Source organism: Notechis scutatus, unplaced genomic scaffold (assembly GCF_049901735.1).
Source record: "Notechis scutatus isolate UNSWTSFEM ecotype Mainland unplaced genomic scaffold, rNotScu1.2 NSCUCTG74, whole genome shotgun sequence".
In the NCBI taxonomy this organism is placed as follows: domain Eukaryota; kingdom Metazoa; phylum Chordata; class Lepidosauria; order Squamata; family Elapidae; genus Notechis; species Notechis scutatus.
Window position 1 is genome coordinate 13,287 of NW_028263123.1, and position 14,104 is coordinate 27,390.

A 14,104-nucleotide genomic window follows, 5' to 3' on the forward strand; every position below is an offset into this window, starting at 1 on the left:
CTACTCTACTCTACTCTATTCTATTCTATTCTATTCTATTCTATTCTATTCTATTCTATTCTATTCTATTCTCCGGAAGATGAGCTGAATCCCCCAGCCCCCCTTCGGAGGAGGTAATACAGGCCTTGAGGCATGCAGAAGAGAGACAAGATTTAGGAGCCCAGCCCAAAGGATCAGATTCGTGGGGGAGTTGTCAGACGGGACCAGAAGAAAAGCTGCCGGAACAAATCTCTTTCTCAAGCCCTCGACATACTGCAAGGGAGACAGATTGCAGGTATGGAGCCCCAATTGCATCAGATGCCTCCCAAGATGGCAGCCAGAGGATTACATCCCAACGCTAATCATTGGCAGGAATCTCACAACAGCTCTACCTGCTAAAGCTGGAAAGTTATGCCTCAAAGCCACAAACTATCCAGGCAAGCTGGAGCATAACGCAGCCCACGTTTCCCTTCCCCAGTTTAAGGAGGGAAGAGGAATTCACTCTGGTATCAGTTGGAGATGGCCAGCGAAGCAGCCCAGCCTGGCAGGATTGAATTTCAAGGGAGAGACGAGAGATGCAGACTAAAATGGGTATGTTACGAATTCCCAGTCCTCCCCCTCCCCCAACCAGAAAGGAGATTACCCCCTGCAGAGAGTATCCCTCCAGGGTGGGCATTTTATCCTAGCCAAGACTGGATCCAGTGCCAGTGGATGCCAGCACCAGCAATGCCCTGGGCCCAAACAGAATCAGCGATCCCTTCCCAACAAAGGGATCTGCACAGGCAGCAGGCGGCAGCCACCCCACCCCCCTTCCCTCATGCAAGGAATAAGGCAACAACCGGCCTCTTCATGGCAGGCCCCTAATCAACCCCCACTCGGAGCAACCCTGCAGAGGCCCTTCTTCCAGAGAGCCCCAACCCAGCCAGGCCTCAGAAGACCCTTTCAAAGTAGGTACACGCCTCGTCAGGCTCCTTTCATTCCGGCTCAGCCTGCGGTTGCCAGGGTGATACCACCTCCCCCCGCCAGACCAGACCAGACCAGACCAGATGCTGTTCAAGGTGACTTTTGACGGACGGCATGAACATTTCACTTATTTCGTCACTCGAATCTGGTCTCACAGAGACCAATTTGGAGGCCAATATGCAAGAGAGCGCAATCCGGTCACCGCAATAACAGATGGGATGAATGAGGGGGATGCTTCTGACTGGGTGGCCCAACTCCACTACACCAGAGCTATATGATGTCAATGCTTTTATTCATTTGTTGAGATTCAGATTTGAGAATCCAGACAGAGTGGGGGGAAATGACGACAAATTAATGGAAATGAAACAAGGCAAGTGACCCTTATCAGACTTTGTATGGGACTTTAGAAGGGTTGCAACCATCTCATGGACTGGCCTGAAAGAATTATCCTGCACTGTTTCAAAAATGCCATTGACCCAGAAGTAAAAAAGGCCTGAAACATTAGAGGCATACCTGAAATGCTACAATCGTGGTACGCAACCGCCCTCAAATTAGACCGTGACATCAATCAACAAAAAAGACCCCTACCTGAAGGCCAGACATCTGCTGACCAGACCTGCTGAAGCTGCTCCCACCCAACCCACCATATCATATGATCACAGAACCAGTTGTTAAAAAAATTGGAATCCCACCCCTGGTCAACATGACTTTCTTTAATAAATGCTTACTTGGATGGACTTTGTCTTGGAGTACTGAATTGTACGGAGGGTTTACTTGGAACGCTGACAGGCAGGACAAGAAGCAACCAAGGAGAAATCCAACCGAGAACTAAGGAGGAATTTCCTAACAGCAAAAACAATGAACTAGTGGAATGGCTTCCCTTCAGAAGTCGCGGTTGCCCTATCTGAATCTAAAATAACCTGAACTAAAATCTGGAGAAATCATAAAATCTAAAATAACTTGAACTACATGTCAACAGTCCCGAAGCAAACTATTCTCAGAAGAATAGTTTGAAGACTACCAACAGAAGTAGGCACTCTCAGGAACTTTGTACTCCCAAAAGCAAAACTTTATTCGATACACCATTTCAATACTGAAGAATCAAAACCAGCTCTGGTTTTCTCTGTGCAGGGCTTGCATGGTTCTCCTTCTCCCCACCCCTGGTCTTCACATTGTCCCATTAGGAATCATCCTTTTGTTCTGAGAATAGTTTGCTTCTTTGTCAGACACTGAGAGCAAATGGCCTTCATGGGTTCTTGGTTCTTACGGTCTGTCCCATCCTAAATATGCCTCAAAGATAAATATAGAGATTCTTAGAGATTCTTGTTTCTTATCATATTTTCTCTACAATTAAGACTTGGTCTCAGTAAAATAATGAAGCACTTGGGGAAAAAGATGCAAGCCAAGAGACCAGCCCCAGAGGCCAAGATGGAGAAGATCTCCACGGCCACCATGGACTTCCCTTTGGTGCTCAGGTAGGTGGGGATGAAAGTGATCCAAACACTGCAAAAGACCAACATGCTAAAAGTAATGAACTTAGCTTCATTAAAGCTGTCAGGCAATTTCCTAGCCAGAAAGGCCACTGTGAAACTCACAAAGGTCAGGAAACCCAGATAGGCCAGGACAGCGTAAAACATTGAAGCTGAGCCTTCGTTACATTTCAGGATGGCCTCTCCTACAAAGGAATGGAAATCCATGTTGGGAAATGGAGGAGAGGTTACTAGCCAAATGGCACAAAGAATTGCTTGGACCAGGGGACAGGCTATCACAATGGAGTTGGTCAGTGGTTTTCCTAAGAGCTTCCTTGACTTGTTCCCTGGCTTGGTTGCCATAAAGGCCAGAACCACCATGAGAGTTTTTGCCAAGATAGAGGAAACTGCAAGGGAAAAGAGAATGGCAAAGGTTGTTTGTTGGAAGAGACAGGTGAGCTTCTCAGGTCGACCAATGAAGAAGAAAGAGCAGAGGAAGCAGAGCAGGAGGGATACCAGGAGGAGGTAGGAGAGAAATCGGTTGTTGGCCTTGACGATCGGTGTGTCACGGTACTTGAAGAAAATTGCCAGGACCACAGATGTGATCATGGAGAGAGAAAGAGCGAGAGAAACTAAAATGCATCCCAGAGTCTCTTGATAGGAGAGGTAGTGGATCTTCTTGACAATGCAGTCATCCTTGTCCTTGTTGGGATATTGGTCTTCTGGACACGGGTCACAGCGAGCTGCGTCTGAAATAAAGAATATTGATCTAAGTATTGCAGCTGAACCTGCCAGGAGCAAGGTCTCTCTCCCACAAACTATCTCAGGTATGACTCCTTTCTTTAGAGGCAACCTCAAAACAGAATTGGTAGAAGTATAGCTTATGGTGCACCAGAAAATATAGATGTTCTTTAATTAAGAATGAATCAGGTGATGCATGGTTCATAGATAAGGATTAGTTGACTTCCAGTGATCTTCTAAGTTGGCTGTTAAGGTTAGGGTTAGAGGTTTTCGCTTTCCCGTTGTAATATCAATATATCCGACAGCCGCAAACCCTGCTGTTTGATTTTTGTCTACATCACTTATGCTCAATCTTAACAAACCCATTGGTCCCTGATATTGTATGGAAGTGGGAAAGAGGGCAGGAACTGATTAATTCCTGCCCCAGTTGTGTATTAAATGGTGTGAGTGTAGGTCTGCTCAATCCTTGTTCCTCAAGAGTAGGGAATCAAGAGAGTTTTCCAAAAATGAGGGGAAAAAATTAATGCTATGATTAAGTGAAGAGCTTCCTTAAGTGACTGTTCACTTAATCATAATTTTGTTTGTCATTTTTGGTACATTTGACATGTTACCAATACTAATTTTTTCAGAGGAAATCTTCAAGATAAGAACCAAAATTCTCTTGCTCCCACACTCTGAATTCCTTGCTCCTGAGGAACAAGTCTTTGTCTAAGGATTTCGGAAGCATTTCTCAGGAGAATTAACCTTCCTCCAGGGGTGACATAACTGTCTTCTTTCTCTTGTGGCCAATCCACAAATGTGTTGATGGAATCACCCACAGAACATTTAGGGTGCATCATAAAGGGCAAATAATTTTAATTTTGGATGAGCCTCAACATAGGTCAGTCAGAAACAAGTATCAGTTTGCTTTTGAGAAAATCAAGGTCCTCTCCAATCACCGGTCATTTCCTTGGCTACTGTGGCTTTTGTTGCCACAGAGTTTGCAAACTTTTTCCATACTTTATATTTGTATCCCAAGAGGACTGACAGATCTTCATCAAGGAGCATGCTCAGCCACTTTAGATTGTTCTTTGTGTGTATGTGTGCAGTATCAGAGAGAGGAAGAGACAGAGGGAGAGATGGAGAGACAAAGAGAGAGGGCGGGAGAAAGAGGGAGAGGGAGGGAGGGAGGGAGAGACAGAGAGAGAGAAAGGGAAGAGCAGGAATCTAATATTTCTCTTGACAGTCTTGAAGAAGCATATGTGCCAAGGGCACCATTGCCTCTGCAGGCCTTCAAGGTCATGGAAAGTTCCTCAGGAAACCCCCAACGTCCCTGAGATGCAACCCAATTTCCTTGGATGACCTCCAGGAGCAGTGGGTGGCTGTTTCTACACTTCTTCTTTATCTTCTCTAGAGTGTGCCAGTGCTTCTGGGTGGACAACTGGACAATGTTGCAAACATATAAATACAAGTGTCAACGTGTGTTGGGGGTTCCCTCTTGCTTAGAGGAACCCAACTTTATTCAGCTGAATAAAAACGTAAAACTTATTGAAGCAAATACCAAGATCTGTCTTTATTTATACTGAGACACACCTGAAACCAGCAAAGAGACAGAGAGACAGAGATAATTAGAATAGAATAGAATAGAATAGAATAGAATAGAATAGAATAGAATAGAATAGAATAGAATAGAATAGAATAGAATAGAATAGAATAGAATAGAATAGTTCATTTCTTTTACAGGAAAGAGTTAGCAGACATACGTAGATGTTCCCTCCCAGGTCTAATAATTTCAAGGGAGATTGATAGGACTGAAAGCAGCAGTACACACAATAAATAGCAAAAATTAAAGCTTGAACCACACATCCCACAACTTCAGGAAAACATTGCTGGTTGGTTTAGCCAAAGGAATAGGAGAATGGAAAGGACAATAGGGAACATGTAAGTTGTACCCTGAAACTCCCCTTCATTGCTCATGAGTAGGGAAGGGGGTCTGTGGGGATAAAACCAATGTAAATATACAAACTAAGAGGTCCTGCCAAAAAATAGGAATGCTTTGAGACATGTACCAAAACTGATTTTTAAAAGATCAATATTCTGATCTACTGAATGGCTCACATGATCCTCAAAGATCTACATTTGAAGTGTGCTCTACCTGTTTGAATAGAAATGGTCCCTTCTGGACAAGGTTCACATTGGTAGCAGCAAACTTGCTTGCCCTCTGGAACTGTTCTCCTCTCTCCTGCCTGACACCTCTTCGTGCCACACCGGGCAAAGGGCACCTTCTAAAAAAGAAAAAGAGAAATGCTTGAGTTGGCCTAAGCAATGAACATTTTTATTTGTTTCTATTGTCCTGTTTCCCTCTCCAGAATGTCTTCCAACATCTTAATGATGGTCTACCAGAAGAGTCAAGAAGAGTTCTGTTGGATTCAGGCCAGGCCACTCTCAGCCCACAATGTATGTTGCAGATTAGAAATGATCCTTCATTGTCCAAAGGAAGGCTTGTGACATGGAGCTGCAACCTTTCTAAAACAAAGAATCATGAAGATCCAACTGAACGGTCCATGGAGATCACGCTTGCCTGTTCCAGTTGCATCTGGTTTTCAGTCAGACGGTTTTCCCAACCCCTTCTTGCACCAAATGTGTTACATGCAAGGCAGGTTTTGCACCATTGGCTACCCCATTTTCTGATCCAGTAGTCATGTGTTGAATTAGAAGGGAATTCTGTATCCCCAGAAGAGAATGAATCTTTCCCTGGAGTTGCAGCATTTCCTTCCAGCTCACCTCTGAGGCCCAGGTGACTGCAGTGGAGGTAATGGTGAAGTCCTTTCTTGAGGGAGACCCGGGATCTATTTGCCCAACCTTCACAGGCACAAAAGATTGATTGGGGAAGAGAACCCAGTTGATGAGATCGTATTGAGCAGATCCCACTCCATTTTCTGAGGTGGAGACTTCCTCTCCGGCACTGTTGTTGAACTGGACTTTCCTCAAATAGGGGAGGAGCTGGAGGGAAAAGAGAGACCTTCAAAAATTGGAGTAATTGGCGAAAAGATGCAAAGTAGACCACAACCTACTTCTTGGTAAGCTAGAAAAATATAGAATAGACAACTTCCCCACCAGATGGATTTATATATGGCTGACAAACTGTACTCAACACGTAGTCCTCAATGGTATTACATCCACATGGAGGGAAGTAAGCAGTGGGGTACCGTCTTGGGCCCAGGACTCTTCAATATCTTTATAAATGACTTAGATGTGGGGATAGAAGGGGGGCTCATCAAATTTGCAGAGGACACTAAGCTGGCAGGAATAGCCAACCCTCCAGGAGACGAGCTCAGGATCTAGAAAGATCTTGACAAACTTGAACAATGCAGTCTATCCAACAACATGAACTTCAATGTGGAGAAAAGCAAAGTTTTACATTTATATTGAAAAACCAAAGGTATAAGGACAGATTACGTGAGACCTGGTTCAAAAAGAAGTAACTGTGAGAAGGACCTCGGAGTCCTAGTGGACGATCACTTGAATAGGAGCCAGCCGTGTGCAGCATGTGGGGAAGAAGCTGGGGGGGAAAGAGAGACCATCAGAAAATGGACTACTGGGCACAAAGCCAGCAATGAGACGTCATGGCTTCTATCATTCTGGGATGGCCATCATCTTAGGAGATGGGTCTATGTCTCAGAGCCATGATGTGAAGAGTTCCCTCCATCGAGAGATCTGAACTACCAGAAGTAACACCCAATATCTGACAATTTCACCAATGCTACAAAAGATTCTCCTTGTCCTTGGTCATTTCTGTCCTGGCTTCTTCAACTCTGGGTTTACCAAAATGATACCTGCATTCCAACATTCTAATGAACACTCTAAAATTGATGGTCCGGTTCTGCTCCTTGGACATTTGGCTATATAGGTTTTGGAACAAGATTTTGTAAATGACTAATGAGTTTTATTTTATTTACATCGCTTCACTTCACTGTCCAATGAGGCAGGAAAGGATAATGAGAACCAGTTTCATTCCAGGCTAGAAAGCAGGAGGCTGTGGATTCAAGTTCCACTTTAGCCATGAAAGCAGCTGGGTGACCTTGGGCCAGTCCCTCTCTCTCGTGCCCCAACTCACAAGGGTTTGTTCTTGTGGGGAAAATAGGAGGAGGAAAGTGCATGGGATATGTTTGCCATCTTGGGTTACTTGTGGAAATAACAAAGGAGGAATACAAACAAACAAACAAATAAATAAATAAATGTCAAACCAGGAACCATTCATCATTGTCTCAGTAACTGAGTTTAAACATGGTTGGAATAAACACATGTCAATCATCCAACAACAATTTTGAAAAATATGATAAAAATAATTTTAAAAAATTAAAAAAACAACAAAAAAAACCACTCAAAATGTTTAAAAATATGTCTAGCAAATATTGGAACTGTAACCAAAAAATGGGCACATATTACCATATGAGTTGTACCTGTGTTCAAGAAAAAAGATTTGGGGCCAAAATACATAAGTGGTTAGAAAAGGTGATAGGAAAACATGTAGATTTTAAACCTGAACTTTTTCTATTAGATATATAGCATCAGAAAAATGTGATAAACAAAATGTATACCTATATTTAATATATCATGCAACTGCAGCGAGGATTATATTTGCACAACATTGGAAAAATGAAGAAATACCACCAGGCAAAGAGATAATTAAGAAGACACTGGATTGTGCAGAAATGGACCGACTTACACTGAAGATGAAACAGAAAGAAGAAGACACAGAATATTATCCAATATGGAACTTATTCTATCCAGGGGTGGAAAAAAGGGGTGGAGATGAAGAACGCAATCTGTACTGCTAAGCAAATAAAATAACCCAGACCACAGGATGTTTATTAAGCACTAGCACAGTGTAAGAAATAGAAAATTCATTTTAAAAAACACTCCAAGGGCAGGTTAGATGGGACGCTCGGTCTTTTTCCACCCCCAGGACACTCTGAGACCAGCTGTGGGTGCTGAGTGTGGGAGAGGCTGCTTTCCCCCAACAAGCTATCATTTCTGCGCCACCATCTCACGGAGACGCTGACTCTGGGCAGCCAAACAACAAATGGCAAACGAAACAAAGGCAGCTTAACCCATAGAAACACAAACCAAGGTTGAAACGAACACGCAGGTGGGATTCAGGCCACATACTGAGGGAAACTGGGCTGGTTCTGCCAATGTGCCCACTGGGGCTATAACTTACCCATTGATGCTTCATGCACAAAAGAACCCAGATTGTCATCTGGCACTGACTTGACACCTCCTGCCTGGAATGGCCACTGTGGGAAACTCCATAAAACACTAAAGGCCAGTGGTGGGAGTCAAAAAAAATTATTATCGGTTCTGTGGCCGTGGCTTGGTCGGTGTGGGAAGGATATACTGCAAAATCCCCCTTCCCTCCCCAACCCACTAACCTGTTTTCCAGCTCCTTTCCCCTATGCAGGGCAACTAAAGAATACCCAGCTGATCAACTGAGACTCGATGGGAGGCAGAGAAGAGATGGGGTTGGTGTGGCCATTCAGAGGTGGGATTGGCCAGTTCTCCGAACTACTCAAACTTTCCACTACCAGTTCTCCAGAACTGGTCAGAAACGGCTAAATAACCACCTTTGATGAAGGCCTTCCAGAACTTTATAAGAAGGTCTTTTCTAGCACGGTCATAAGGACAAGAGGCTTGGTTTACTTCTCTTCTCCTGCCCACAAGCTCACGTTCAACAAAAGATTAAACTTAATTTGTATTATTTTTAATAACTCTTGTTTTAATCTGTTCTCAGATACACTGGTACAGATATTTAATCAGTGATTCAACTAATATATAAAGGAACTCTCTATTGGATTGGATAACACCATGCCAGAGATTACCTGCCATGGCTGGACATTGGAGATCCTCTTTCCAATTCTCATCATGGCTGGTCTCATGTCACGTTGAGCGACCGGTCTGTTGTTTCGATCTTCTGGTTGATTGCTGAATTCCTCTCAGAAAGGGACCCTCGCAAGAGTGAGATACAGAGAAGCCCTCGCAAGGGCGAAGTTTGGCAAAAGCAGGACCCTATCCAGGGTGAGTTTGAGCCAGCAGATGGCAGCGGAACCCTAGCCAGGGTGATTGCGGGACTCTCGCAAGAGTGATTGCAAAGCAGAAAGAAAAAAGAACACAAGACGAAGATATCTTTAGGTGAGGCAGCGCATTGCCTGGGGCAGATGGAATTGTCCCAGTTGAGCCTGAGACAGATGGGATTGTTCAGGCTGCCAGCTTGCTCTACGCTGTCCCCTTTTATTGTGCTGAATCAAAGAAGGGGGGTGAGGGATTACAGAAAGACAAAGAAGTTACAAACTTTATCTTTGAGACCAGGCTACGTGATACAAGTAACGAACTTTCTGACTGATAAACATGTTTTTCCGAATACACATCTTTTATCTGACACAGACCTCTGTGTTAATCTTATCAACTTCAGCTTCTTCCTGTCAGTTCTTTTCCTGTCAGCTTGGTGAACTTTGCTCTGAGAGGTATACGTGCTGAGCAGGATTTGTCTTATGGAAAAATACTGAGACAGAATAGCCACAATTCCTCCTTTTCTTTATTTTTTGTGCTCATGATTCTAGGTAGAGTCCTTTCTCCTCCCGAGTAGTCCCACAAGGTGGCAACAAACCCTTCGGTTTGTTGATGCCTTGCAGAACCAACTCATACGAGGAAAAGTCCTCATCCCCCAAATCATGACTTGGCAGAGTTAACAAAACTTCTTTGGGAGAAAAGGAGTTATTAGTGTCTATTTCTTCCTCTGACTCTTGGTCAGAGTACCATTCCAGCAAAGGTTTTTTGACAAGGTCTTTTGATTCAATGATAGATGTGAGAAAGCTAACTTCATTGTCAAGTGTTTTCAAACTATCAGTTTTAGATGAATCATTAAGTGTAATTGCTAGCAATGTGTAAGAAGAATTGACCAACTGTACTAATGGATTCACCTGAATATTGTGTTTTTGTAGAAAGTTTGATTTCAAATTGGGATTGGGACCAACATCATAATGAGACATAGATATAGAAAGACGAATTGTAAAAATATTCCCTTCATCTCCTTGACCATCCCACTGACGTCCTCCCCAAGTGAACCCAACCATCCATTGTTTTCTTGCAAGTGTCTTTCCTTGTGCAGTAAAGGTGATTCTGAGTGGATTTATTCTCTGTCCACAACAAGGCCATTGAGAGCAGGGAAGATGTGCTTGAGCACGGGTAATATGAATATAGTCATTTTTGGTAGGTGCTTCCCACCAGATATGACCTGTGGATACACAACTCCATTTTTTACAATATCTGTCAACTACCCCACCGCAGGCAGAACGAGAAGTACCAATACTATGAGCAGGACAAAAATATAATCTAAAGTTGTCAGCAGGTGCTGGAGAACAGGAGCCTTGCTTGTTCCATGTATCAGCTTGTAGTTTTTTGTCTGCAAATTTTTCTACTCCTGTTCCCATTTCAGCAAAATCCATGAAAAGCTGAGGAAACCATGGCCATCGAGTATAGTTAGTGGTGGTATTTAAAATTTTTCCTTGAAAATCAAGGATAGTCCAGGTGTAAGTTTGAGGTTGATGTTCATTTGTAGAAGATGATTGTATACTTCGAGGAATGCGATGATAGCCAAATCTTGGAACAGCATGAGATGCAGACTGCTTAGAGATGGAGTTGTCAGCGATGAAGGCAGGATACCCAAGATGGCGAGCTCGAATGAGAGCTGTAGTCTTGCGATGGATGTCATCAGGGATGAGGTGACGTCTTCGCACGACAGGTGGTTTGTAGCGATCAGGAACCCAGGAAGATGAATGATGCAATATGCATTTGGTGACATCACAGGGTGGAAAGCAGCAACGAAGATGCCAGCGTAGTTTATCTCCAGGAAAAGTTGTCTCAGAATTAGCTTGAGATGGCAATGTAAGTAAAACAGAAGATAGTGGAGTAGATGCCACTGAAGAAGTGGAAAGCAATAGAACAGTGTGATTGAAATAAGTGTGATTGTGAAAAAATCCTAAGCATGAATAAGAACCTATAGTTAGTGGAGTAACATGTATAGTTAAAAATATTAAACAAGGAGAATAGTAATAGTAAATAGTTATGTCAGAAGTAGGAGAAAGAAAACTACCATTGTGTTGGAAAACATAATTACATGCAGAAAGAAGATTATCTTTAAAGATAAAGGTAACAGTGTCAGCAAGGAAAGCAAAAATAGCATCAGGAGATGCCCTAAATTGAGAAAAGACAGGAAGTATTGATATCAGAAGAAAGATTAGGGTTAGAGTCAGGTTTGCCATGGTAAGGTCTGACACAGCGAGCAGGAACCCAAAGCACTCGATCAGGAAGTTGAACAGCAGCGTAACCTTTTCCCCAGGTGATGAGCTGTGCAGGACCTTTCCACGCAGGATCTGGAAGCTGTCTGAAATAAACAAGAGGACGGGAAGAGGGAACTACTGGCTTGGTGAAGTGGCGAGAAGCCGCTGTGGAGGGAGGAGAGCCAGTAAGATTGAGAAAGTTAAGAGTGTACAGACAAACATTTAAGATATTTTGCAACGTTGGGAGGTTCGGGGGGCCTGAGCCTTTTTTCCCCAAGTGCCGATCAAGGGCTTGTTTTAAAGTTAAGTGTGTTCTCTCCACAATCGCTTGCCCCTGGCTGTTAAAGGGTAAGCCAAACTTATGAGTGATGGCCCACTTATGACAAAACTCAGCAAAGGGAGAACTGACATAAGCAGGACCATTATCTGTTTTGAGAATTTTTGGACATCCCAACGTTACGAATGATCGAATACAGTGATTAATAACATTTTTTGTAGCCTCTCCTCTTTGCAATGTTGCTATAATAAACCCTGAATAAGTATCTACTGATACATGAATGTATTTCCAGGGAGCAAAGGGAGGATATTGAGTTACATCCATTTGCCATGTATCACAGGCTTGAGTACCCCTAGGATTAACACCTTCAGGGATACCTTTGGCCTGCAGGCTACATGTTGGACATTGTTGAATTATTGCTGTGGCTTCTTGATATGTAATTCCAAATTGTCGCACTAGGGCTTTCCTGTTTTGATGAAAATAATCATGACTCTCCCCAGGTGAAAGCTGTTGGAGAAGGGGAGAGGAGGCCATAATTTTACAAGCCTCATCTGCCATATGATTGCCTTCTGCTAAGAATCCAGGCAATTGCTGATGACTTCTGATATGAGCTACAAATAAAGGTTTCCCTCGCTTTTTCAGCAGTGTCTGAAGCTGTAAAAAAAGTTTCATTAGAGAGGGAGGGGTAACAGGAGAAATATATGCATCAAAAATATGAGCAACCATCTGAGTAACATACATACTATCAGATATTACATTTAAAGATTGTTGTGAAAAAAGAGACAACGCCAATAAGAAAGCAGCTAATTCAGCTTGTTGTGCTGATGTTTGTGAAGTAGTTAAGCGTTTATGCCATTGAGCATTTTCATACCATGTACATGCTCCAATATTTTTTGAACCATCAGTAAAGACAGTTAAGCCTTCCTTCAATGGCTGTTGGACAAAAGGTGATTGTAAAACAAAAGGAACTGTCCTCAACACCTGCAGTCGTGAATCAGAAGGAAGGTGGCACGACACTTGGCCACACCAATCTTCCAACGCATCCTGCAGTGTTGTGGAAGTCTGAAAAAGAGGTTCCCATTGAGTGATCTTAAAAGGAATATACAATGTAAAAATATCCATTCCCATTAGAGCTTTGGTTCTCTTACGCCCTTTTCTATAAGAGAAGCCATTTGTGCTGCTCTAGTAAAAATAGATGTTTTTGGAGTGTGTGGTAGATGTAACCATTCCAAGATATGAAGATTTTTTGTATTTGATATTTGAACAATTATTGCAGTCAGTAGTTGATGAGTGGAAAGAATAGCAAGAGAATTGCTGAAGTTGAACCAAGGTGGGTTGAGAAGACAGAAACAGAGAGTTTTACTCAGAAAAGCGATGGGCTGGTATTGCCCCTCCCTTTCTCTGATATTTTGGTGGAATCAATCTATGTTCTCTGAAAAGAGCAGCCCACTAGGGGTCGCCCTCTCATTTCTTTTTTCTTTGCTACTTTCTTGTTTACTTTCAAACAAACATCCAGAATTCCCTCATTGCATTCACAGACATACACATCCTTCTCAATTTGTCAAAGCCTCTTTCCTTCCTCCAAACAACACATCCACAAACCATCTCTCTCCTTCCTACTTCCATTTCCTTCCTTCATCTTTATCATCAAATCTACGTGCAATAAACAATCTTAGCTTCCCACTCTTGTCTTCTCAAGTACATCAGAAATTGTGGAAAAGCAGAACAATAGAGTAGCAAGACATTATTTACATAGTATTGACACATGGTAGAGTTTTAGCAAAAGATTCCATTAATCAATAATGAGTTTTGGGTTAAGTTGAGACATAAGATCACGGCCCCACAGGTTGAACAGACACAACAGAGAAGTTATAAAAGACAGTTAAATGATTTGTTCTAAGATGGAACACACTGAGAATAAGAATGAAAAATCTGTGGGGTCCTTGAAGAATTTTGTTAAAAGACAAAGAAGGTTGAGAAGGACCTTTCTCATGATGGGATAACCCCCTGCCCCCATCTGAATCTCATCCTGTGGAGTACGGGATGGCTCCCTGACAAAGAAGATGGTCCAGGGTAACAGCTTGAGGAAGGCCAGCTGTTGCAACAGATTGAACTGCTAAGCGATAGTCATTGTGCCAAGCAGCAAGTTGAGAAGATGTCAGAGAAAAGAATCCTTTAATCAGTGCCTTCTGAAAGGTATTACGAACAGGCAAGGAGGCAGGAGAATCAGTGGAGTTGATAGGGTTAACATCAGGAATGTGAGGTGGGTTGTAGGGAGGAGGGGAGGAGGGGAAGAAGTGTCAGGATATGGAGGTGGTAAGGAAGAAATTGTAGAAGTTTTTGAATGAGAAGAAGGG

General features: G+C 42.9%; 1 long non-coding RNA gene across 1 annotated transcript; it reads right to left on the reverse strand.

The window, feature by feature from the left end:
• Positions 1 to 5,311: 5,311 nt before the first annotated feature.
• Positions 5,312 to 9,049, reverse strand: LOC148128627 (uncharacterized). Its single transcript, XR_015746221.1, has 3 exons — positions 9,014 to 9,049; positions 5,916 to 6,134; positions 5,312 to 5,416 (listed from the first exon to the last, which is right to left on the reverse strand). It is a non-coding gene; the product is annotated as an uncharacterized LOC148128627 (long non-coding RNA).
• Between the last annotated feature and the right edge of the window lie 5,055 nt (positions 9,050 to 14,104).